The 25,337-nt window shown below is 42.6% G+C and overlaps 1 protein-coding gene and 1 long non-coding RNA gene across 27 annotated transcripts in view; one reads left to right on the top strand and one right to left on the bottom strand.

The window, feature by feature from the left end:
* Positions 1-25,337, top strand: part of CD44 (CD44 molecule (IN blood group)) — a 73,266-nt gene that overhangs the window by 261 nt on the left and 47,668 nt on the right. The gene's annotated exons all lie outside the window — the stretch shown is intronic.
* Positions 9-22,011, bottom strand: LOC310689207. Its single transcript, XR_014517403.1, has 3 exons — positions 21,428-22,011; positions 17,984-18,160; positions 9-662 (listed from the first exon to the last, which is right to left on the bottom strand). It is a non-coding gene; the product is annotated as an uncharacterized lncRNA (long non-coding RNA).

Genomic DNA, 25,337 nt, shown 5'->3' with positions numbered 1-25,337 from the left:
AAGTGGCTTATGAATGAAATCCCTTATACTAGCCGATGAGCGTATGAGATACTTCGGAGAGCAAAAACTTGCTCCGGCTTGCCAGATGGACTGTTCAACTTCATTGACATTTTACTGTGCGTTTCCCGCGTGACAAAGACACTGAAAGGGAACCTGTGGAATTTTTATTGCAAAAGGGATGCATGGATGTGTTTTGTGTGGAGGCAGGATAGAGAAGTATAGAAGGTTCTTTAAGCTTGAAACACTGAGGTTTAAAGCTAACAATGTTTGCTGGACAGAGAAATGAGCTTCTGCACATCTGGTCCATATTCAGGCTTGCAAACCACAGTTATGTATTTATTTTTGCTCCGTTCCTTCTGTGAAGTAGACATCGGACGGAGGGAGGGGAAGGAACCCTTACAATAGCTGTATTCTTGAGCTTGCAGGAGAATCAAGCGCTTGCATGCTTGCAAGATGCAGAAGCCATAACGACTTCTCTTCTCCATGCTGGGAATGAAATTTGGAGAGTTTTCAGGGCAGAAAGCGAAAAGTGCTCGTTGGCTTTCAGAACTTTAATTTGAGCATGACTAGTGAGGAGGTTTAGAAGCAAACTTTAAGCCAGTCTGGCAGGAATGGGCAGCTCATTTCCCTCCTTGCCCCCCAGCTAGCTTTCCGAAGTCTGCCTGTGAATAATAAAGCGAAATGCTTGTTTGGCAATGAAAGTGCTCATGCATTTAAGAAAATCACATGCCCCGAATGACAAAATAAGTCTTTAAAAGTTTGATGTGATACAGAACCACAAGTATTTGCGAAGAAATAACTGTGCCTTCAACAGAGACCCATTGTAATAGAAATTGCCTTGAGCTGTTTTGAAGGGAATCTATTATCCTTATCCACCCCATCCACCAGATCATTGGAAGCTTACAAAATACTTTTTAAAAAAGAGGCATTGGCGCCTTAGTGTTTTTAATACTTATTTGAGCATAAAGAAGTAAATTGGATAATAGGTTGCTCTACCGATTCTTAAATGGGTGTGTCAGAGTGCACGGTTCTAACCACGTTTTCGGAATTTCCAGAATTTTTTAATTTTTTTGCAGCACTGCTTTCAGAAATACTTCTTCGGTGATCAAGGTTTTACTTTAAAACACACACACACACACACACACACTACCAAGTACCCAAGTATGCACTTTTCAAACATAAGGAGGTGTTCTTGGTTTGTGATATATGAGGTGTGACTAACATTTTGGATTAGATATAACGTATGTATGTACATATGTATACTTTAGAATGGCTATGTTTCTTATTTAGTTATTCCTTGCTCAGCTAATATTCCCTTTTATGAACTGCCAAACCTTCTATAAATAAGAGCAGCCTGCAATTACTCTGGGTTGTGTTGCATTTTAGCTGTAGAAAAGAGAGAAGGATCTCCCCTTCCCATCTAATCCTTGGTGTGGTTAGGAAAAAACATGTCAAGCCGCATGTATGTCTTGCAGGAGAGTTTCTTTAAGGGTTTAGCAAGGTATTAGATTATAGCTACATTATATTTTGGTTGGTATGTGGTACATTCCAGGCAAGCTTTATAGTGACAAATGGCTTTGCAACTGCACTTGGTTCCCTCCACCAGCACCACCCTGAGATGGAGACAGGCAATACAGTAGTTTTTTTTTTCTCCAGTGGGAAGATTTTATAGGAGTAGAAGCAATGAAAACAGTTGGGGAGGCAGACAATGCATGGCATGTAACGTCTCAAACTTTTTTCAGCTCTCTTCAAAAAAGAAAGAACTGTATCTTCCTATCTCGGTATATCTGAATACAGACAATTCTACAGGACTAGATGGAATTCTCTTTAGCGTTTCTGTCGCTTTTCTGACAGGTCCTGTAGTGGGATATCTGATTCTAGTCCACAGCCGGAGACATGCTCAGCTATAAAGCCTTGTGGATGTCCTGGGGCCCACTACTGTCTCTTACTTTAACCTGTAGCTTGCCAGATTCTTCTTGGATAATACTGTATATGCTGCCATGAGATTTGTGAAACAGAAGCAGGATTAGGATGTGACAAATGAGTTACAAAGTACTTTATAGTCCTCGTTACCTTGTACTGATTCAGACCATTTGTCCAGCTAGGTCAGTATTGTCTAGAATGAGTGACAATGACTCTTGCATTTTCCAGCTCCGACTGAAGACATCAAAGCTTGGAAAGCTTTGACTTTCCCCCTTAAAATAGCTATGCAATTATTTCCATTTTGCTGAGGCCAAGTGGAGACTTGGTCACTGAGCAGCCATCCTGATTTGTTTGCAAGGAGATTAGATGACACTTGCTTTGTAATGAGCATTCCTTCCGATTTGTTTGCAGAGAAGTTAGATGATGGCTGCATCAAAACAAATGTTATCCCACCTTTTCCAGGGCATTTCCCCATCACTTTCCTTATTGCATAAGGTCCAGTCTTTTGGGAGAACAGGTTTGTTGCGCAAGGGGCTATCCTTTTAACAACCTGAGTTTGTGTGTATGTGACTGAAATAATGGCGGTCTGTAAGTACCCTAAGAAACAGCAGATTGCACAAAGCCACCCATTCAAGTAATTTAAACCCAGATCTCCCAGTTCCCAGCTGCCAAAGGCTACAGATCCAAATTGCCTCTCATTCCTATGCCTGGGGCAATTGACTCTTCAATAGTGCAATCTATTTAATCTAGAACCTTTCTGATACTCAGTTTATATGCTCCTGGAAGTTGCTGCAGCATGGCTCCTCAACCACTACTCCTGGAAACATTTGATGGAACCAAATCTGGGTCGGCAGAGCTAGTGACACATCATTGCTTCCCATATCAATGTTTCTGTACCATGAGGCATGGACAGGAAGCATGTGCTGGCCTTGGCTTCTTGAATTCCTTCCTTCAAATGTTAGGCGCAGCATGGGAGTGGTTGTGCCTCTATCGGTAGTGTATAGGTTGGGCCTTGCAATGAAAGTGAAAAGCAGCCTCATTTATTTGGGTGTATCCAGATATCTCCAGGGTTTGGTAATAGAAGACTTGGGAGTGCCAAGAAATAGCAAGGGACACACAGGAAGGCGAAGTCTTTGTGCTGAAGAGGCAGTCTAAGTAAGGTGAGATGATGAAACCAGAAACGTTACCTATAGAAGAGAATGGGATTCTGTCTACTGTTCTTAAAGAGGGTTCTGTTTTTCTGCCTTCTGAACAGGATGACTGTCAAACTGTATTTTATACGGTATGCCCTTTATTCACACTTGTAGCGAATCTAATATCCTTTCTTTATGCTGGTTTTCATGTGCTGTTATTTTGGCCATTTCACGAACAGACTAAGGTAATTAGGTGTATTAAGTGATATGCCTGAGCTGGAACTTCGCAAAACCACACTGTCAGGTCTGTGTTTCCCTTTGGATTCTCATGTGTCCATTTCTGGGCCCAGTTCAGAATTCTGGTTTTGATCTTTAAAGTCTTTATTGGTGTGGGACCAAAGTTCCTGGAAGATTGCCTTTGTCCACATGTACGTACTCTCACCTTAAGAGCTTCTTCCCAGTTCCTTCCTTTGGTGCACCCACCAGGTGAGGTCCTACTGAGACAAGGGGCATCTCAGTGGTGGTAGCCAGGATACGGAATCCCTTTGTCACAGAGAAAGCCCGGTGCCTACCTTATACTGCTTTTATATGCTTTATTGTTGGCCTGCCTTCCTGTGCATTTGAATTTTTTTCTTGTCGTAAGCTGCCCAGAAGAACTTGTTGACACATACCCAGCTAAAAGAAATAGTACATGAATGTTGTTGGAAAACAGTTATAGATTTCCCCCTCCCTTACAGGCATTGTTGTATTTTGGGGAGGCCAGGGTTGAGAGACTTGAGAGTATTTAAGGTACCTTTGGGAATTTCCTCCCATTAATTATTAGGCTCCTTCTCTGCTGTCTCTTTTTGTGCCTACTGAAAGCCTGCCTCTTCCAACAAGTGTTTTTTTATGTAGAGATCTCTTATAGTCTGCATCTGTATTGGGATTTTTCAGATGATTTATTGTTTGTGGGTTTGCCATCCTGGGCTTTTTTGTGAGGAAGGGCAGGGTATAAAATAAATAAATGTCTATGAAAAGCTTCACGCATGCTGGGGATGCCCCAGATATGATAATAACATGACCTGCTACCACAAAATGTCAAAGTTGTATTCTGGTTTTCGCAACTGGCCGAGGGAATAATCCTAGGAGCATGAATGAGAGTGCAGCAAAAATGCAATCCAAGCAAGAAGTGTGAGGTCATTACAGCTGCAGTTGTGGATTCCTGGATCTGCTTGAGAGAGGGACTGGAAGATGATACTTTCTAGAAGCAAGAGGGGTAGAGGGGGGGGGGGAGGAGCAGCAAAGGAAGAATTGAAGATGGTTACAACACAGTCCCAAGCAATGCTGGAGTGGGTTTAGTCATGCTGGCCACATGACCTGGAAAGTTGTCTGTGGACAAATGCAGGCTCTTTTGGTGTGAAGTGAGATGAGCATCACAATCCCATAGTCGCCTTTGACTGGATCCAGGGGTCCCTTACCTTTTACACCAAAGTTATGGTTAAATAAATTTTAAATTGCAAACCAACTAATAAAAAACCCTTATGCCTCATTTGAAAATTAAAGGGTCCCTTCTGGCTGTATCATGAGAGTGATCATAATAACACAAAAGTTAAAAACACTGGAACTAAAAACTTTATCGAAAATTAAAGCCTGAAATATTTCAAAGCCTTTCTTTGTTTATGTTACCCCGCCTTTTTGTTGTAATGACAAAATGGTTGCAGTTCAGCAAATAAATCTGCTTTTGTTAGGAAACAATACCTTTCGGGTTGAACCTGCTGTCTGTGAGCTATTAAATAACAAGCATCAGCAAAATTGGCAAAACTGGAGGGAAGGATGGGAAGGACAGATGGATCTTGATGAGAAAAAGTTTATGAAACGTTTGATAATTTTACTTCTATTAAGACTTTTCCAGTGTGTTCAGCTTTTTTCCTTAGACATTTTGAATGTCCACAGGATACATCCAGTGAGCAGAAATCTAGGTGCAGAATGCTACAAAAAGTTAATGTGAATTGGTTTATGCATTGTTATAACTGAATTCAAATACTTCTCTGAGGTATAATTTCATAAGGAGGGCAATTATCAAATCATGTGGCTTGTTCCCTGTTCCACCCCTTTTCTCTCTTAAACTGGGTACAAGGTTTTCAGCAGGAAAATATGGCTCATGGCTCTCTCTTCTCTGTTTTATATTTTCTTAATATAACCTCGCAGATACAAGTGATGCAGCCTTGAAATTTAAGAGAGTCTTTTAACATCTAACCTGCAAATGCAAAAGCCACCCAGTCTTCTGAACATTCAACTACTCAAGAGCAACACACAAATGTGTGGCATAAACAGTTTAAACTTAACAACACTTGCTCTGAATAGATGTTGTGGTTTGAATGTTTCCTGCAGAGGATGGCCAAAACAATGATATTTTTTTTCCTTCAAAAGCCATGGAAACAGTTACCTTACATTGTACACAATCGCAACTCCCCCCCCCCCCCCATTCAGCAGTTACAATTAGAATGCCTACAATTCAAAATAGAATGGTGTTTCAGTTTATTCTAGTTCCAACCTGGTCCACATTGTTTGCATGAGTCCAGCAAGGGCAGAACACAAAGTGTGGGGCTGGATTCACAGATTAGTGTAGTATTTTATTAGTATTTTCCTGAGAAGCTTTATATTTATTGAGTTATTTTAAATATTTATGCTCCACTTTTTAGGGCAATGTTCTAACAAGGTGGCTTTTCACCAATAAATAAAGAATAATTACAGTAAAAATAGACAATGTAAATTAATGGAAACTAGACACCAACCAAAAACAACACAAATCCAGAATGACAGAGTTCCAGTCATGGAGTCTTAAGCATAAGGATCCAGAGAGACCTCATTATTAAAAGTAGTAAAAATTAATCAGAGAAGTCTTAAGTAAAACAAATGAGTCATTAGAGCTGAATAAAAAGCAACTAAAAGGGGTCTGTCGATGGGGGGAGGCAGTTCGAAAGATTCAAAGCCAACTAAAGCTCTGTCTTAGTTGTTGTCAGCCTGTTTTTTCCTGGCAGACCAAGAAACTCTGAGGTGAATGATCCTAAGGTTCAAGCAGGTTAACATGGGCATAGGCAGGGTACAGGAATGTGTGGTAGCATCTCAGCTCCAGGGGTTTCTGGATGAGTCAGATTATCTAGATCCATTCCAGTTTGGTTTCAGGCCTGATTATGGGATAGAGACGGTTTTGATCACCTCGGTAGATGACATCTGCCAGCAGTTGGATAGGAAGAGTTGCCCCAGTTGGTTCTGTGGGACCTTTCAGCAGCTTTTTATACTCTTGACCATGGTATCCTTCTGGGCTCCCTTGCTTCTGTTCTGGCCTTCGAGCTCTTTAACATTTACGTGAAACAGCTGGAGTTTGGGAGTTTGATGTCACCAGCATGCTGATGGCACCTAACTATTACAGCAAATAGCACCAGGTCCAGAAGGCCACCCAAGATGTGTACCTGATTCATCAAGGGCAGTGCAACTCTATCCAGAACGGGTTGCAAACCTCCATCCAGATGGGAACTTTCTACGCAAAACAGTACTCTCCGCCCCCTTGTATTTCAGCTTATTTGCCTACATCCAACCACAGTCAGAGTTTAGTGCTGTAGCTGGAGCCATGATACATCTTTGGGGTCCACACGACAATGCACAGAGTGGATTTCGACACAGTCTCCCCCCCCCCACTTTTCATCCTTTTTCTTCTGGGTGCCATCACTAGCATAATGGTGGACACCTGCATTGCACCTTGGATTCCTAGGTTATCTGGGGAGTTCAGGGTGGAACACATTGCACAGCCACTAGCTCTTAGCAAGCTACCTGATTACAGCTTGTCCAAAACATGGAATTTCAACGGCAGCCGTAAGTTGCCTTAAGTAGAACGCATTTGATGCTAGGAAGTCACTTACACGTGGAGAAAAGTACAAGATCTGAAAAGTACCTCACTGAAGACTCCTGAATAAGCTTAGCAGTCATGGAGTAAGAGGAAATGTCCTCTTGAGGATCAGGAACTACCGTATTTTTTGCACCATAACACTCACTTTTTTCCTCCTAGAAAGTAAGGGGAAATGTCTGTGCGTGTTATGGAGGAAATGCCTACGGGTGGCATGCCTACGGATTTTCCTCCTTTAAAAACTACGTGCGTGTTATGGTCGGGTGCGTGTTATAGAGCGAAAAATACGGTAGTTAAGTATCAGTATTACTAGTTAAGTAAGCAGAGAGGAATAAATGGACAGATGGAGGAATGTAGAAAGTGGACTTCACCAAGGATTTCTATTGGGAATATACTTTTAAACTTGTTTATGAATGACCCAGACTTAAGGGTGAGCAGTGAAGTTGCCAAGTTTTTTATGATATTAAGTTGTTCTGGGTTGTTAAAACAAAAAAAGGCTGTGAAGAGCTCTGAAAGGGCACCTCCAAACTTAGTGAATATGGGGCAAAATGGCAGGTGCAAGTCTGTGTAAACAAATGTAAGGTGGTGCATGTTTTGGGGGGCCTCGTAATTTCACATACAAGCTCATGCGGTCTGAACTGTCAGTGACTGACTGGGAACAAGACCTTGGGATAGGATTGGACAAATTACTTGAATATAAAAGCTATCATAGGCTGCTAGGGTTGCCATACATCTGGAATTTCCCAGACATATCCAGAATACTGCATTCGGAAGCAGTGTCCGGGCGGAAATCAGCAAAACGTCCGGGAAAATTCCATGTGTATGGCAACCCATGTTGGTAGTGTCATTTTTGCCAATTTCCCTTAAAAATAGCTCAAAAGTGTCAATTTTTGTTGCGATTTTCACTTTTTGAAATATGGCGACCCTATTGGCTACTATCCATGATAGCTATGTTCTGCCCTCATGGTCTGATGCAGTACGCTTCTGAGTATTAGTTGCTGAAAACTGCAGGAGGGGAGAGTTCTTGTGCATGTGTCCTGTTTGTGGGTTTTCCACAAGTATTTGGTTGGCCACTGGGAGAACCAGATGCTGGGCTAGGTGGCCCATTGGTCTGTTTTTATCCATTACAGTTTATAATACACCATAAAGCTTATGAATTTGTTGCATTTTATCTTGGACCAGATGACCCTCATGGTCCCTTCCAACTCTACAATTCTATGATGCTATGAGCAGTGGAATAGTGCAGTCAAGGACACATAGTGGTGCATGCATGTACTAGCCTTCTTTTAGACAAAGCGAAATGTTTTCAGTTTATGAATTTCATATATCAAGCACTCTTGACATTCCCTTAACCAACATCCTGCCCTTCAGAGTTATAAGATAACTTTTCTAATTTCAGTCACCCATTGTGGGATTTCAGTTGAAACCACCCAACTTTTTTTAGTGCGGTTGCACGATAAATTTCAAGTAAACTTTCACAGGGCTATAAAAACATGTTGAATAATATATATTTGACAGTTGATGCTGCAGATAGAATCCCGGCTGGAAAGAGGAGAATGCCAAATCTGACAGCTTGTCAGTTCCCTGATCTTCAAACCACAAGCAGTCTCTCTGGTAGTGCTGCATCTACTGTATCAGCAGCAGCTGCTGGCTGCGATTTCCCTGCTCCTGGCTTTTGCTGACCCCACCCACAGCATGAAGGGGATATTTGGATGTGAATTAAATAATGCAGAAGAAAAAGACTGAGAAGATCAGAAAAGAAATAAGAAAGCGGGTGCCTTAAATGGCTTTCTTTATCAAACTGGCACTCCAGCACATTTTAATTCCATTTAATGAATGTGCAGTTTTACACAACTCTCTCTCTTTTGCTTCTTAAGCCTTTACAGTGGTACCTTGGGTTAAGTACTTAATTTGTTCTGGAGGTCTGTTCTTAACCTGAAACTGTTCTTAACCTGAAGCACCACTTTAGCTAATGGGGCCTCCTGCTGCTGCCGTGCCGCCGGAGCATGATTTCTGTTCTCATCCTGAAGCACTATTTCTGGGTTAGCGGAGTATGTAACCTGAAGCGTATCTAACCTGAAGCGCATGTAACCCGAGGTACCACTGTATTGGTATACACAATGTGAACGAATACCCACGTGCACATTTCCCTCGAAGTAAACTGAGAGAATTTTTTTGTTTAAATATGTGTTTTAAGTTCAAAGCACTTTGCAAACATCCTCTTAACTAACTTGCCAAGTTGTGGAACGCTTCTGAGGAATTCTGCTCTAATCCTGAGCTCAGCTGCTGCATGCTTATTTTGTGTATAATTTTTCTTTGATTTTTTTTTAAAAAAACTATTAATTGCACAGGTAATTATGCTGCCAAAGATAACTCTTTGGGGTGACCTTGATTTGGGGGGAAGGTTAAGCTCGTGATTCAGTTTTCCTCACGGAAATATGTTGGGCTTAAAAGTGCTGAACAATGGCTGGCTCATGTCATGCTCATTCTTAGGGAACTTCAATAATTACCAGTATATACAAGCTTGAAACAAAAAAACACAAGTGGTGATACGCAAGACCTAACAAGACATGAACGATCTAGTTGAGATTCCTGCATTGCAGGGCGTGGACTAGATGACCCTTGGGATCCCTTCCAACTCAACAGTTGTATGATTCTATGATTCTGTATTTGTCTACTCAGAAGTAAGGCTCATTGTGTTTAATGGGTTTTATTCCCAGTTAAGTGTCTAAGACTGTAGGCTAAAGGGATAGCACTGTCCAAATAGATAGACTTCGTAGTATACTAATCTATAGTATCCATAAATAAGTAACTATGTCAAAACTCAATAAGGATTTAAACTCACACAAAAGATGAACCAACACTCTTTTGAGCTTGCAGAAAATAACGATCAAACATGCTGTGCTAAAAAGGCTGCCTTGTTTGCTAGGAATGGTGCCATTCTCAAGTGATTCCTGCACTGGCACTTAATTTGGAGAAGGGTATGGAAAGGAAGGGATGCGGGTGGCGCTGTGGGTTAAACCACGGAGCCTAGGACTTGCCGATCAGAAGGTCGGCGGTTCAAATCCCTGCAACGGGGTGAGCTCCCGTTGCTCGGTCCCTGCTGCTGCCAACCTAGCAGTTTGAACGCACATCAAAGTGCAAGTAGATAAATAGGTACTGCTCTGGCGGGAAGGTAAACGGCGTTTCTGTGCACTGCTCTGGTTCACCAGAAGCGGCTTAGTCATGCTGGCCACATGACCCGGAAGCTGTTCGCTGGCCTATCATTAAGCCTAAGTGACGCGGGTGGCGCTGTGGGTTAAACCACAGAGCCTAGGACTTGCCGATCAGAAGGTTGGTGGTTCGAATCCCTGCAACGGGGTGAGCTCCCCTTGCTTGGTCCCTGCTCCTGCCCACCTAGCAGTTCGAAAGCACGTCAAAGTGCAAGTAGATAAATAGGTACCGCTCCAGCGGGAAGGTAAACGGCATTTCTGTGCTTCTGTTCTTCGCCAGAAGTGGCTTAGTCATGCTGGCCACATGTCCAGGAAGCTGTACGCTTTCTCCTTCGATCAATAATGCGAAATGAGCGCCGCAACCCCAGAGTTGTCTGCGACTGGACCTTTACCTTTACCTATGGAAAGGAAATGGTTGATTCTGGCATTAACAAACTCCCCAAAAAGGAAAAGGGTCTGCAGTATACTTACTGCAAGTCATGACATGATGCTTTGATTTTGGAGAACTGCTGTGCAAGGCATTGCCAAAGGGAGGTGAGTACGTGATGCCGATTTTCACTTTGTGGGGGTTTTTTTGTTTGCTTGCTTCTGGGTGTGGACCTAAGCAATCGGATGTAGCATGCATGGGCAAATATCCTAAGCATTACAACTTCGTTTTTCATGCCTCAACTTCCCATACTGAAATGTGTGTGACTTCCAGGTGCCTGGAAAACTTTTCTGTATTATTTAGAAAATGCCAACATGACTGGGCAGGGCTTTTTTTTTTAATTTTAAGGATGGCTAAACCCAGAGCTGTCAATCAGGCTTAGTCTCTAACTTCTGCATCTGTAGGCACAGATGTGCTGGTGCTAGGAGGACCTTCGGCCGTACCATGGGCTGCAGAATGGACAGAATCTTTGACACTGAATGAATAATTGTGAAAGTACTTAACAGTGAGCTAGTAGCATTATCTCAAAAAAAATAATAATCCATAAAAACTTTTTCATAATACAATTAAAACACTTATCTAAATAAAAACAAAAACAGAAAGAGGAAAAGAAAATGCAGATAGCTGTCAAGATAGCTCTTAACCCTTGTCTCACACAAAAAGAGGTGGACGCTCTCAGATTTCACGTGGGAGCTTTTCAATAAATATATATTTTCAGTAGGGGCACCTTCTAGCCTACCAGAACCTAGGGGTGTTCATCAGAAGTCCTTGTCTGGGCCACACTACAGTTTGGGGTTAGGTGGCTAGTGACTGGAAGGCTAGTGACCTTCTCACTCATGCATTTGGAATATCCTCACCAGAGAAGCTCACCTTCCCCCTAGTTTAATGAATTTCTGGTACCTGGTGATAACTTTAATTTTCAGGCATTTTAGTAATTTGGATTGGTTGACCTATGGCAACCTGACAGATTAGGTGGTCGAGTTTCCCATATTTGGGGAAACTGCAGGGGTCCCCACACCTGGAATGCAGTGGATGAGCCTACCCTAGAAAAACCTTCATGATCAAGGTATCTCCCCTGGCAGATAACCCAACTACTACTTAAAGGCTGTTGCCCTAAAATACAAGAATTTTGCACCAGCAGCAAAAAGCCTGCTCCACTGCGTTTAAATGTTCTGCTAACAGAATCTGTGATGCTGTATGGGAATTATCAAGAACCAGAAGTTCTCAAAAGAAGATAACCAGAAGTTATCAAAAGTTAAGAAGAAAATTCAAACCATCAATTTCAGGTATCTGGAGTCCTCAATGCTCAGCAACAGATAAATCATGTGAGACGTCCACTTTTCTGTTTCAGCTCTAAATGAAGAGTTTGCTCAGATCAATGGCAAACCCCTAAATCATATCACCACGACAATAATCAAATGTCACCCATGTGTGTGGACTGTCTCACCAAGAGATTTGTCTGTAACAACAGTAGAGCATGTATTGTCACCTTGAAAAAGTCATTCTCCTAAATCTGAGGGAAGTCAGGAAGCATCTTGAAACTTAGATCTGATTTTTGCCGACAGCAAGTTCCAGCCCTGACGTAACGATAGCTGCTGCCAAACAGCTTTTAACTTGCACAATCTTTTAGGATCCTTAGAGGACCCTTTACTAGTTAAATAGCTATAACAGAAGAATTGCAGGTCTGACTCCTTGTATATCCAGTCTTAAACACATTCTTTCATTCTTTCAAACATCTGTCTGAGAATATTGAAGTTATAATACAGCTTATTTGGAAAGCAGTGTTAACATGTTTCATACCCCATCCTTTGGTAGGGAATATGGAATGGGGTAAAAGCAGTGTTATCAGCATTAAATACTTGATCAGAAGAGAGAACTGGTTGGAGTGTGATTAAGAAGGCAAAGCAGGTTGTCCTTCATGGAGAGCACGTGTTGCGGTGGGAGCAACCATGACATTCCCTGTTGCTGGGTGGATTAGTTTGGTCACAAATTTGATTGGACACCTTCAATTGTTGCTGGGGAGAATTTATTATTGCAATTTTATTTGATTGATGGGGGTGCTATATATGTTCCCTGTGTAGAGCGTTGAGCTTCCTCTTTTTGCTGCACACATCGGATCACCCGCCCACCCTCCCTTTATTTAGGGTTTGTTTGCACTGACCTTGCTATGCCTGTCATGGGGTTGTCTGCTTTGGAGCAGGGGCCTGGTAGGAATTTTACCATTTGGCTGATTGGCTGAGGCCATTTGGTTTTTGACTACTGCGTAGCAAATCTTCACAACTTGTAAGGTTGCGGTTAGGCGTTGGTTAATTTTTTGGTTGGTGGAGGGGATGTGGTTGGCTGTGCCTGCCTCTACAATGCTGCTGCTGCAAGGGTATTCCGTTTCCAGGGGCTCGCCATTCTTTTGTCTGTATCCCTGACAAAGGGCTAGGGCCATGCAAGAGCCCCAGGGAACATTTGGGGAGAGGTGTGAGTCTGGCACCCGGCTTTATTCTCTCCCCAAAATTGTTTACCCTTACTGACTTCCGCAGGGGTGCGATTGTCAGTTCTGTTCCTACCTCCTCCAAATTGGGAACAGATAGTCGCTAACCAGTGCCTAAGCAACCATTCACATACTGTAATTCAATAAAGTTGTGGCCAAAATTATGCCAAAAACCAAAACAAAAATGTCTGTTGTTATTCGGGGGTGTCTTGGGGGTCCTCAAGACGCAACAAAGACGCAACAATCCTTGGAGTCAACTTCTGTGGTGCTTTGATCTCCCCCCCCCCAGGCCGTTGCAGATTTGTCTGGTGGTTTTTAAGGTGGTTTATGTTGTAAATCGCCCTGAGATCTGCGGATGAAGGGCGGTATACAAATTCAGTAAATGAAATAAAAATAAAATAAGAATCTAACTAAACATTATGTAAACTTGTGTATTGAACCCCCTTCCCCCAAAATTTCAGTGTAGTTTTTAATAAACCCACTTTTTTGGGTCAGGAGGGTTCTTAGTGACAGGTTGAGTCAGGGTATGTACACATCATACTATTCCAATCATATTCTTTCTCTCATTAATTCTGGGCACTGTCTTTTATCCTGTACAGAGTTATAACCTTTACAAACTACAGTGCCCAGAATTCTTTAAGTGAAAAGATATGCTTTGAATGTGCATTAAAGGTATAGTGCATGCCCAGCCTCAGAGTGGAGAACTGACAGGCAGAGGTATGCTACATCCCTTCCCTGTCCCTTATTTTCTTCCTCAAACTGCTCTTCCTAGGAGTCAATGAATCTGTCAGTTTTGGCGCCTTGCAGTTTCTCATGTTTCCAATTTTAAGTTCAGTTCACCCCACATTCAAATACGTTCATATATAAAGAAAATCAAAAGGCTTGTATGAAAATTTGTATATTTGCATATGCATTTCTTCCCATATATGCATTTTTTTTGCATGCAATTTTGCCAAGTCTGTGCAACTTTGCAAGCAATTCCCCCCTAACGCAATGCGACTTCACCCCCTGCAACAGCCCAGTAGGCAAGCTGAATCACAAGTAAGATAGCTTTCATTCAGGAAAGTGCTAATGCAAATTAGGGTCTACATGCTCTAACTAAATAAAGAGCACTAGGGTCACATCAGCAGCCAAACCTTTATTTCACTGACATGTAAAGGAGTTGAAAGATATAATGCTTTATGCTGAATCATATTACAGGGTCTCTTGCATCTCTGGCATGCAATGCACACTCCTCTGCCAAGATTCATCTGTAGAGATAGGGGCACACATAAACAAACAATGCAAATCAGAATTGTGGGTGTTTCTTTTTTCTGGCACCTCCAGCACAATACAGAAGCCTATGAAACTCAAAGAAACACCTCTATGCCTGCAGCATAATCTGTGACAGTGGGTAGACTGTTGTTCTGTTTACATTAACAGTGTATTCCATCTGACTCAATATATAGTGAAAAGTTGCCTATAGTTTGAAATGCCAAAGCATTGATTTTGAGCTTTCCAAGTGAATATCTAGGAGATATACTGTGTATTTCCTTTGTTGGGACATTTTCTAAACATGCATAAGATGAAATCGGGAGGAAAGATAAAAGGAAAAACTAGGATGAAGGTGTTACTGGACTGAGGAGATTTCTGAAGTAAGGATATTAAATGAGAACATAGAAATTAAGGAGGGAAACACCATGGAAAAGTCAATAAATGTCTGCTTGATTGTAAAAAGGTGACAAAATCAATGGCGGAATTTGAAATGGGAAAGAGGATAACTTGAGTGATGTTTTGAAGTCAGTGCAAAGTTCTTTAAAGATTGGAAACATCCCTTAGCAACCACAGAGATTTATTTCAAATTGGAATAACCCCCTCCTGAAATATCTGAGACAATTCACCAACTAAGGAGAACACATCACTGCCAGGGATTGGCAGAAAGATGTGTTTATGTCTGCCAGATGATAATAACGTTATCTAGTAAATTCTCAGACACATGTCTAGTCCACTCCCAGGGTATGGGATATAGATGATTTCACCCATGCAAGGTTTTCACAGCATCCACCTGATGTTGTTGGTATCAAAATGCCAGCCTGTGTTTGTTCCCTGTTTACTCCCTTTTTGCTGTTCTGCAAGGTGTTCTGCTGAACTGGGCAGGTGAACAGATAGTCATGTGGAATCTATGAAACTATTGCGTGTCGAGGTACCCAAGCCACCCCAATAAAACACAATTCACACAGAATTTTGGTTTAAGGTTTTTGGCATAATTTTGGCCACAGCTTTATTAGAATACAAAAAAGTGAGTGGTTTGCTTAGGCATTGGTTGCGACTATCTGTCCCCACCCGGGGACAGACTGACATTCGCACACCCGCGAAAGTCAGAAAGGGAAAACATTTTGGGGAGAAAGATGGAGCTGGGAACCATGCCCTCACCTCTCCCGAAATGCTCCCAGGGGCTCTTGTGTGGCCCTAGCCCCTTGACAGGGGCTTCGGACAAAAGCATGGTGAGCCCCTGGATTCCTTTAATGGAATACCCTTGCAGCAGCAGCATTGGAGGGGCAGGCACAGTCAATCCATACCCCTCCACCAACCAATTCATAAAACCAATGCCTAACCTAACCGCAACCTTACAAGCTGTGGCGATTTGCTACGCAGTAGTCAAAAACCAAATGGCCCCAGCCAATCAGCCAAATGGACAAAATTCCTACCAGGCCCCTGCCCCAAAAGCAGACAACCCCATGACAGGCATAGCAAGGTTAAGCGAACAACCCTAAATATAGGGAGGGTAGGCGGGTGATCCAATGCATTCAGCGAAAAGAGGAAGCTCAACGCTGTGCGCCGGGAATATAAAACTTCTTGGCTGTCAATCAAAAAATGGCAACAACAAATTCTCCCCAACGACATGAGGAGCCCAATCGCAATGGTGGCCAACTACCTTTACCCGCCCAGCAACAGTGGGATGTCTTGTAAGGCCCCACCGCAACACGTGCACTCCATGAAGGAGAACACGCTCTAACAAACAGTGTACAGTGGTGCCTCGCAAGACGAAAAGAATCCGTTCTGTGATTCTCTTCGTCTAGCGGTTTTTTCGTCTTGCGAAGCAAGCCCATTGACGGATTAGCGGATTAGCGCTATTAGCGGCTTATCTGCTGATCGGATCAGCTGATAAGCGGTTTAGCGGCTTAGAAAAGGGGGGGGGAGGGACAAAACCCAGCAGGAACTCGCAAGACATTGTCGTCTTGCGAAGCAAGCCCATAGGAAATTCGTTTTGCGAAGCACCTCCAAAACGGAAAACTCTTTCGTCTAGCGAGTTTTCCGTCTTGCGAGGCATTCGTCTTGCGGGGCACCACTGTATGTAGCTTATAACTGATCTCCCTAGCATTGCTAAGAAGCCAGCTGGGTGGTGCCTGTGAAACCTTAGGCACTATGTAGGTAAAAAAATAAGCCTGTCTTGTACTAGTCGTCCTTGCATTACTTCACTATACTAACAGTGTTATGCTACTCCTTCTTCCGCTAGGTTATGATATACTGATACTGATTCACACAATAAAGAATGAGCAAAGCCCTTACACTGGCAATGCATGATCTCTGACATAAGAAAACAGCTGCATCATCAGTTATTACTACCTAATGTGTAATACATGAATCATAACAGAGCTCCTTCACCAGATTTGTTAAGGCAGGTTTGAAATACCATCCTTCAGACAAGGTTCAAATGTGCTGTTGAAAGTCTAAAATGGCAATAAGATGTTACCCTCTTGCTTAACCCCTTCTATATATAAATAGATAAAAGTTTTTATTTGTTGAAATAGGACCTTGTTTCAGCTATCTTTGTCAGACAACTGCCTTTTTAGTTACTATACTCCCTCCTTAATGGGTTGCGTAACAATACACCCACACTTGGAAAATGATGAAACTTGAAGCTCCCAGATGTCTGCATGCTGGAAATATATACCTACAAGATGTCTCCAAAATTTCTGTTGCTTCACAGTTTCCCTTCCAGCAAAGATTAAAGGACAGCTGCCACAGACCAAACAAGCAAGCATCCACAATAAATGGAAACACTCCATAGCTGACTGTATGTTAGGCTATGTTACAAAACCGTGTTGCCACCCTCTTCTGACATATGTAAAAGTGAATGTTAATGCTGAACATCTATTTCAGTTTGTAAGCTGCAGCTGGTCTGGAACATTGATGCTTGTTTGAATTAAGGTGTATTTCTATATAACTGTTTTCTCTAGAACCGGCATTCATTTGTTCACCTAATTATTATGGATCATCCAGATGACATCATTGCCATCCTGCTGCGTTTGCAGTATTTATTGTGGTACTCTTGTTTTTAGTCAGACCTGGTTCCTGGTTATTGCAGTTCCAGGAAAGGCTGGCAAAGTGTTATTAAGGTGCCTGGCAAAGGAACAAGCACAGGAGAAGATGATGTTCCTGGTGATGCCCCACCTTTTCCTGGTTGTATGGGCTATGTGGAGAAATACATTTACTGGGACAGGGTTTGTTTTATATACAACATAGAAGAGCTGCTGTGTATGTGGAGTTATACGAAGGGTTAAGCTTGTAATATTAAGTAGGTGGTTGGCAGCTGGCAGTTAGTTGTGTAAGACCAGGCTGCGAAGAGATGGGTTCTTCTTATACAGAAGTAGTGGGCTGTAAAAAAATTCTTCTGATTGGCTTGCTAGGCGAAATTTTTGGGAACTTACTGGATTGGAAAAGTGGTCTGATGAGAGGGAGAATGCTATGCCATTCAAATTTGATTGTTAGAAGGGCAGGTTGGCAAATAAAAAGGCCAGTTCTACCACTGTTCAGGGAAAATGAGACTAGGAAATGCAGTGGAATAGAAGAAGGAGCTGGGTGAAAAGGCTAAATATGAAGAAGACAGGAGAAAAGGCAGAATATGATGGAAGGCAGGAGGCTACTGAAGTTCGGAAATACCTGGCAGTATAGTCTGAGAGAGCTGAATTTCTGGCTTAAGCTGAAGATTGTCAGAGAGGTCATCAAAGGACTGTGAGCACTGAGGAAGAGTTCAGCCAGGAGCTTCTGGAGCTGACCAGAGAGAGAAAAGTCTAGTCTGCAGATTCTTCTGTACCTGGTGGTGTTGAGATTGACTGACTGGAGAGAAGAGAATAAAGGTACAGTGGTACCTCGGGTTAAGTACTTAATTCGTTCTGGAGGTCCGTACTTAACCTGAAACTGTTCTTAACCTGAAGCACCACCTTAGCTAATGGGGCCTCCTGCTGCCGCCGCACTGCCGGAGCACGATTTCTGTTCTCATCCTGAAGCAAAGTTCTTAACCTGAAGCACTATTTCTGGGTTAGTGGAGTCTGTAACCTGAAGCGTATGTAACCTGAAGCGTATGTAACCCAAGGTACCACTGTATATGGCATATACATATAGGAGAAGGAAGTAAGATTTTGCCATCCGTTTTATATAAGCGTCTCCATTTCCAGACAACTATAGGTCTCTAAATGAAGGTAAACAGCATAGTACAGGTATATGGTGGCAGTGGTTAAAAAGTGTGAAAAGTAAGTGCCATGGTAGGAGTAAAGTAGAAACTCTTGAACACACTTGGTGAATCCGCAGTGTTAAATAGAAGCTGGTTCTCTAATATGAAGTGGAGACTTCCCATGTTTTTTTAACAACACTTAATTGTTGTTCCAGAATGAGTGAGGTATACACTACTGGGAATAAGCAGAGTATGACTTTTTAAAAACGTATTTTCCATTCCTGTGGGTTTGCAACAACACAACTGCAGTTTACCCTGCAGGTCTGGGTTTGGTGCAGCCACTCCTTGACTTTGTCTTGACAAGGGGAAAGACTTGACAAATGGGTGGTAGTGGATTGGTCAGGTATAGGCAAGTGCAGCTAAAACGATGCTTGGCTAGTTCAGGGGTGAAGGTGCAAATTTGAAGGTTCTGTGACAATCCTAGATCTAACAAGAAAGAGAATGAGGAGAGACCTAACTGTAAAACTAACCAAGTCAGGGAAGCAGAGTAACTGAAGCAGTCTGAGTAACCAAAAGACTAAACTGAGAAGGAAACAAAATTAACAGGAAACAAACCTAACCACAAACTTTGCTGTGGATGTTATTTGGAATGAATCATTTGTTCTCATCATCTTCAAAGTAACATTTTCCCTTCGATTCTTCCAGTTAACTGTGTTCTATCAAAAGCTCATAAACAATGCCATATAAAAATTCTGTTGAGTCCCAAGAAATATGGTTTGAGTCTTTCCAAGCATAGGGTACCTTTACAATTAATGTGAAAGGGGCTGAATGGGAGTGTGCTTGAAGTCCATTACGGCTGTGCCATAGTTTGATCTTTTTGACTGAACCAAGCTTTCACATACACCTAACTGTTCTCTCACTAATTTCAGATTCTCCACAGCTCTCTTTTCTCTTTACATGCCCTTCAGGGAGGTTTGATGGTCCTATGCAAGCATTGCTATGAAAGTGAGCAGCTTATCAGGACACGTGGAGGCACCATGAATTCTTCCACGAATTTGTTTAATCCAGTTTTATTTTTAAACCACATTCTCCTCCCATCAGTAGTTTCTGGGCTTGACTTCTTTCCTTTTTCAGGCATAGTCTAGTCTGTTTCATCCTTTTTGTCAAGGTTGCTAGTGGACGTCATGTGCGCTTGTATTAACTGGCTGTTATTCAGGATGTTTAAAAGTCATCTAAAGCTAAAACCTCCCCTTTGCTGCCATTTCTGATACAAAAGCTTTTAGTGAAGTCAACAGATGGTTTAGCGTTCAGTGAGTGCTTTTTCCTCCTTGTACTTGGCTACTGTCTGTTTTTTCTTCTCTAATGAACTTTCCGTTTAAGACTGTTTAGAAACAAAACAGTCAGTATTGGATAGCTCTGTGGAACTCTGATGGAAGCATTTAACAAAGCATTTTACTTCTGAATATGAATGAGTGTTGCCTCTTATTTCAGTTAAAAGTTATTTATAGTTTTTCACGGTGCTTTTTAAATTGATTGTGCAAAGATGCTTGGCCAATAGCATGAACAGTAATTGCATCATGGACATTTTGAATGCAAAAAAGGCTGCTCACTTCACATTGTCTGCTTTTGGCAGAAGACTGTGCTATGGCTTAATATGATTATTCATGGACTTCCTTCTGGCTACATAGCCCAAATGAGTATGCTTTGTTTTCCTTTTGTTTTGTTTTAATCAAAAACAATTGTTCACATATAAATTTCAGTATTCCCCCAGCTTGCATTTCCCTTAAGTGGCTTCAGCTGAATTCTTAGAAGAGTGCCAGAAGAGGTTAAAATCTGTTACCCCCCCTTGCGTAGTAACTGGGATTACACCAAAGGTTCTCTGTGCTGTGAGCTGCTTTCCAGTAAGGTCATTGGTGCCTGGCTATGCTTTTAATGATCTCTACTTCTCCAGAGGCCATGCCTGATCATTGTCTAAATTGACAAACGGTGACTTCACTGCCTGAGCTCTTCAGTTTTCCTTTGCAACATCTGCCGCAACTGCACAGCTGTGCCATATTCTGATGCGGCCCAAAGACTCTTGTTCTATTTTGAGGTGAAGCTATTGTAAATCGCATAATGTTTAGCATAGCAAGGAAGGGAGTTTGGCCAGCGTTTTGACACCGTGTGGAGGATGGCGGTGTGTTTACCCCAACAACGGTTGTCATACAGATTAAGCATATTTGAAACTCCTGTTAGCAGCGTTAAAAAAAAAGAGAAGGGGAAAAAAAGAGAAAGCGGTTGTGGCTGAGGAAATGAAAGCAATGTCTTGTTCCTACTTGTACCTACACAATGTGCCTCCATTTGCTTGGCTCAGTGTTCCTTACTTCATCTCCATAAAGCTGATTTAATGTAGTTATTTAATGTGCCAGATTAGATTCTGTGGCAGTCTAATCCAGGGGCAGCCAGCATGGTTTTGAACCACAACGCCCTTCGCCCCAGGCTATTGGCCATGCTGGCTGAGTTGTTGTGTACAACTGGAGAGAACCACTTTGCCTGTTCTCTGCTCAACTCATTATGAAAGCACATACATATACAAGGTAAGCCATTGTGGTTTGGTGGTCAGAGTATTGAATTAGGAATGGGGAGATCTGGGTTCAAATCCTTACTCAGCCTTGAAGCTCAGTGGGTGAATTTGAGCTCATCACTGTCTCCTAACTTCTGAAAATAAAATGGGGCGTGGTGGAGGGAGAAGAACATTGTATGCCACTCTAAACTTAGAGGAAATATAGGATGACAGAGTAGAAAGGATAAAATCTAAGGCCTTCATAGGATGGCTGATCTTACTTTCAGAATTAAATATGACTCACTTTTTCTGCACTACAAAGTGCTAACCATGATATAAATAACTTGCTTGGAAACTGCTTGGGAGACTCTGGATTTCATCAGAAACTTACCTGGTTCCTCATTGAAAAGGTCAGTCAGGGTTCACAAGTTGCACTGGAATAGATTGCTGGCCCATTTCTGCTGAGCATAGCTGCTAGGAGGTATGGTGCTCACCCTCCTAGAATATTGACCCTAGCATTCCGGAATGCACATGGGGTTCCATTGCCGACAAACTGATATCAAAAGGGTTCCCTAAAAAAAAGTAAGAACAAAAACAACAAAACTTTAGAATGGTGTTGGAGACATGTCCAAAAATCCACAAATGTTTTTTATTGGTGACACCTCAGTGGCAAGTAATGGCAGGCAGACAAGTTTTTCTGAAAGGCAAGTTGGCCATCTTATTGTTATCCAGTGTACAACTGCTGGGAATTTGGTACATTCTCAGGCACAGGCTCAAGCCTCACCAGCAACCAGAAAACAAATTAAACATGCCCCAGAATACTTTGCAGTGCACAGAATGTTCTGTGGTAGATACAGCTAAGTAGCACTTTTTAGAAGTATGAAGCTTTGAGGAACCAACATAGCATGATCAGCAGTTTTGATGCCATTTTTGTAAGGTTTTTTCCATTGCTCATTCCATGTTCCCAGTGCTCAGCAACTATGTCTCCATATGTTGTGGCAAGAGCTTCCTTTCCCAAGAAAATGGATTGGGTTGTTGACACGATCGCCCCTGAGCACCCTCTCCTGCTTTGTGGAGCCTGCTTGGCTCCCTGGTATTCTCCAGAGCTTTGGGCGAGGACACAAGCTCTCTGCGACGTGTTTGCAAAGCATTTTGAGGATAAAATCACTTGTATCAATCCCCTCACCTGCCTCTGAGCCGTGACCTCCCTCAAACCACTGTTGTGAATCTATACTGTCTTCCTCTTCCCTGGAAGGGTTAGGTTGGGGAGGCTGTCTCCACCATTCCTGCTGCCCAGTCCCTGACAGTGGGTGGCATCACTTTGCGGTGGTTCTGGTCCTACTTGGATGGTCATTTCCAGAGGGTGATGTTTGGGGAGTGCTCTTTGGCCCTGTGGACTCTTCAGTGTGGGGTTCATCAGTGTTTGATTTTTATGGAAATAATGCTGATTTTCTATGACCTTTTAGATACTTTTTGTGGGAGAGGAGTTATTAGTTCATTTTTGTTTTGTGTATTTTGAATTCTCATTTTGTATTTTTCTGTTGTGACCTGCCCTGTGATCTTTGGATGAAGGGCAGTGTACAAATTTAATAAATTGTCATTGCCATCAAGGTGGCATACATCAGCTTTTGCTAACTTGGTGCCCTATAGATGTTTTAGAGTACAACTCCATAAACCCCAGTCTGCAAGGGTTACTGGATGTTACTGGTGAGAGTTGGTACCACGTTGGTCAAGGCTAGCACATGTAGTTTCTCCATTCTTTAGGTTAGCCTGAGTCACAAGTGTGTGACCCAGTGTCATACAGTGAGTTTCATGGCCTAGTGGTGATTTGTCTTTGAGCATACAGTGGTGCCCCGCAAGACGAACGCCTCGCGAGACGAAAAACTCGCAAGACAAAAGGTTTTTTTGTTTTCGAGTTGCTTCGCAAGACGAATTTCCCTATGGGCTTGCTTCGCAAAACGAAGCTTGCCCCCGCACCCCGGACCTCTTTTGAAGCAAGGGGCGGCGGGGAGAAGATCGCTTCTCCCCGTTGCCAGCCCCGCAATCTCCGGGGACAGAGGGGAAGGCGCGCGCGCGCCTTCCCCTCTGTCCCCGGACCCCTTTTGAACCAAGGGGTGGCAACGGAGAGAAGCGATCTTCTCCCCTCCGCCCCTTGCTTCAAAAGAGGGGACAGAGGGGAAGGCGCGCGCGCGCTCCCCTCTCTCCCCGGACCCCTTTTGAACCAAGGGGCGGCAACGGGGAGAAGCGATTCTCCCCGCTGCCCCTGCCCTCGCTTTAAAACAGGTCCGGGGACAGAGGGGAAGGCGCGCAGCGCTTCCCTTCTGTCCCCGGATGGTCTCCATAGGAACACATTGATTGATTTTCAATGCATTCCTATGGGAAACCGTGCTTCGCAAGATGAAAAACTCGCAAGAAGAAAAAACTTGCGGAACGAATTAATTTCGTCTTGCGAGGCACCACTGTATATTGCCACTCTAACCGCTACACTGTGCTGGCACATACATCACTGGCACATACATGCTGGCACATACATCACTGGTTTGATTCATGGCGCCATTCTCTTTGAAATTGCTAGTGGACAAAGAATTGGACGTTGCTTACAGGAAGTAGAGCTTATTGGTGCCCTTCAGCAAATCAGTCTCTCTTAGCCTAAGTCTGCTGTTGAAGTCTTCGCTGATATCTTCTTCTTTGGCGATCACTCATACCAAAGTAAGATTGTCTTCCATAAACTTGGTCTTAACAGTGACTCCATAAATGACTGTGGAGGCCAATTCTGGATCCACACGTCCTTCCACAGTGGGGACATAGGTTTCTGGGTGGGAGTTGATCACAGTGAGGGTTTGCCAAATGTGCCTTCCTCTTAGCATGTTTCTCCCTTTCATCCTGAGTTTGCGCGTCTTCAAAGCCCATGACACCTTTGGTAAAGGCTGTTCTCCAATTGGAGCGCTCGCAGGCCCTGTGTTTCCTAGTTACCAGTGTTTATACTTCATTATTAAAGATTTGCTTTGAGAAATACTTTAAACCTCTTTTGTTGACCACCAGCATTATGCTTTCCATTTTTAAGTTCGGAATAGAGTAGTTGCTTTGGAAGACGATAATCAGGCATCTGAACAACATGACCAGTCCAACGAAGTTGATGTTGAAGAATCATTGCTTCAACACTGGTGATCTTTGCTTCTTCCAGTACACTGGCATTACTTCGTCTGTCTTCCCAAGCGATGTGTAAATTTTTTTGGAGACACTTCAGCATATACTTCAGCATTGGTCTAGGCATGGGGCAAAATGTGGATATTAATGCTTTAATATTTAAATGCCATGGTTTATACCACTCGTGCTTATTGTCCACGGATAATAAATCATCCCCCATGTAGATGGAATAATGATGCTCAACTTAAACAAACCACAATGGGTGACAAACAAAGCAGATATACTCAAGAAATCCAAGTCGCTTGAGGTGACTTTCTCAACAAGCTAAGAAGCTAAATGGGAAGACTGCACCCCACGCAACACCCTGTGGAATTTTACTCAGATGTATCTCCATGTCTCCAATCATCCTGTCTGTGGTACTACTTTATTACTCATAGTTGTCTGTAGCCATTATCCAGTGGAACATCTAATCCTAAATACGCTTGCCAATTCATATGTCTGTGACATTTGCGGAATCTCTCTACGGTATCTTATTATCTTAAGTTTTAAATACCACACTTGTTGCTAGCCAACCTTTTTTTTTGATAAAGAGATTCTGTCACCCTCTTGAAACAAACAATACGTTTGAAAACAAAATATATCTTCCAAAAGTAAAATATAAAGTAATACAATGGTCTCAAGCTGGTTCATGGATGATGTCTTTGGGGACAGGCTCACCTTTAGGAACCCGATTCTCTGTTCAGCTTCAATAGAGCAACTGAAATATTGGGAAATAGTTATTCTTTAGTCACCATGGGACGTTTGTTTTAATTGCTAAGCATTGCCAGAAGTAGTTGTGAAGCTCAGCTTGCATTGTAAAGAGCAATCCTGCTTTGTGTTTAGAGTGTTTTATTGAGAACTGGGGGAAAAGTAAAAGACCTGGAATGGTATTGCTCAGTGTTGTGTATAATGCTGAATTTCTATTTTGATGTCTTTCAACAGTGGGGTGTAAATAAATTAAAAAGATGTGACCTTCCTTTTGCCAATGCATTGTAAAAAAAAAAAAAAAAGCGCTGGGGGGCGGGGGGCGGGATGGTTCCGGTTGTTCATATATTAAGAATGCCAGAAAGAATTTTTTACTAGGTTGTGTAGGTCTGGCTACTGTAGTCACTAGA

The sequence above is a fragment of the Podarcis liolepis genome (assembly GCF_965112155.1).
Source record: "Podarcis liolepis genome assembly, chromosome: 1".
In the NCBI taxonomy this organism is placed as follows: domain Eukaryota; kingdom Metazoa; phylum Chordata; class Lepidosauria; order Squamata; family Lacertidae; genus Podarcis; species Podarcis liolepis.
This window is presented reverse-complemented; position numbering and strand designations above follow the sequence as displayed.